Source organism: Colobus angolensis, unplaced genomic scaffold (assembly GCF_000951035.1).
Source record: "Colobus angolensis palliatus isolate OR3802 unplaced genomic scaffold, Cang.pa_1.0 Scaffold21, whole genome shotgun sequence".
NCBI classification, from domain to species: Eukaryota; Metazoa; Chordata; class Mammalia; order Primates; family Cercopithecidae; genus Colobus; species Colobus angolensis.
This window is the reverse complement of record NW_012115266.1, coordinates 8,733,517-8,735,526: the sequence shown is the minus strand read 5'-3', so window position 1 is coordinate 8,735,526 and position 2,010 is coordinate 8,733,517.

The following is a 2,010-nucleotide window of genomic DNA, read 5'->3' as shown; positions in this document are numbered from 1 at the left end:
GAATCAAGATGGTCAAGTGGTCGTCTCAGATCTGATCTTGCTCGAGCTGTGTAACTGCCTCTCAGGGAGACGCCAGGACCTGTCTATTACAATGACCATGCCCACATTCCGGGGGGCAACAGACTCATCTATCAACCCTTTTCAACCACTGATCTACTAAACTGGTAACACCCTGAACCCGCCACCTTGCTAAAGTCCCGTCAAGCATGACTGTGCAGAAGTGTTGGACTCAAGTTTACTCTAGCAGACCTGACCTCTGGGACCAGCCTTGGGCATCAGTAGACCAGGAGCTATACGTCGACGGGAACAGCTTCGTCAACCCACAAGGAGAGAGATATGCAGAATATGCGGTGGTAATCCTGGACACTGTGGTTAAGCTGAGCTCATTGCTTTAATTCGGGCCTTAGAACTCAGTGAAGGTAAGACTGTAAACATTTACACTGACTCTCGGTATGCCTGTTTAGCCCTCCAAGTGCATAAAAAATTATATAAAGAAAAGGGTCGGTTAACCTCTAGGAAAAAGGGAAAAAAGACCCAGAGAATGCAACTCAGCTTCAGCATTTACAGGGGTACTGAGAAGCACTTCTGCAGAGGCTAAGAGTTGTAGAAAAAAGCAAGTAATATTAAAAAAGATTTCAGGAATGCTTCAAGGAGCTGACAAAAGCCTAAGTCAGTTTTATAAGAGACTCTATAAAGCATGCTGGCTTTACACCCCATTTAACCCTGAGGCTGCTGAAAATCAGTATACAGTGAATTCTTCATTTGTAAAACAAGCCCAGGGTAACATCAAGCAGAAGCCGCAGGCACAAATACCACCTAGTCTATAAAAGTGGCCACCAAGGTGTATGTTAACTGTGACCAAGGAACAAAACTGGGAAAGAGCAAAAGAGAAAGAAAGACTAAGAGTAAGTGTCAAGAAGAAAAATTAGCAATGTGAGAGGACGTGGACGTGGATGTACATGTGAAAGAACTCAAGTTAGGCAAAGATTCAAGAGCCAGACAAGGCTAGAGAGAGATTAATGTGCGAGATGCAAAAAGAAAGGACACTAGAAGGGTAAATGTTCAAAAGGCAATAAAGGAAATGGCCAAGGTGGCAAGACAAAGAGGCCACTGACCAAGGGCTGCCGCACCTTGGAGGAACCAAATACTGCTCTGATCAGACTGACAGGAGCTGAAGAATGTAAAGACTAGGGCGGACTAGGCACCTTCTCATGAGGCTCCCAGGAGCCCATGGTTACATTAGAAGTTAAAAGCAGCAAGATTCTGCCATATCTGGATTCCAATTTCTCACTGAAGTCTGAGCCACTAAATAGAGTTACAAAGAGGGGGCGGGGGGAGAAGAACCCCATCTCTAAGACACTTAAATAGTAAAAAGAGCCATACCTTGTGAAAACTTGCTTCTAGACTTTACAGAACTGCCCTGTGCTGGAGGCTATCGGTACATGCTAGTGCTTATTTGCTCATTTAAGATAAAATCAGGTTTTTGCCTATGGTCCTCCTCCAAGTCAGGTGCACCCCCACCAAACAAACTAAGTATTTGCCCTATAAGATTTTGTTTGGCCAGCCACTCCCAAATCATAAGTTAAATTAAAGGTGACCTCCGGAAACTAAAGAAATTAACCTTAAAAAAGCAAATGCAAGGCTGGGCGCGGTGGCTCAGGCCTGTAAGCCCAGCACTTTGGGAGGCTGAGGCGGGTGGATCACAAGGTCAGGAGATCGAGACCATTCTGGCTAACACGGTGAAACCCCATCTCTACTAAAAATGCAAAAAATTAGCCGGGCTTGGTGGCGGACGCCTGTAGTCCCAGCCACTCGGGAGGCTGAGGCAGGAGAATGGCATGAACCTGGGAGGTGGAGCGGAGTCTCGCTCTGTCGCGGCCCAGGCTGGAGCGCAGTGGCCGGATCTCAGCTCACTGCAAGCTCCGCCTGCCGGGTTTACGCCATTCTCCTGCCTCAGCCTCCCAAGTAGCTGGGACTACAGGCGCCCGCCACCTCGCCCGGCTAGATTTT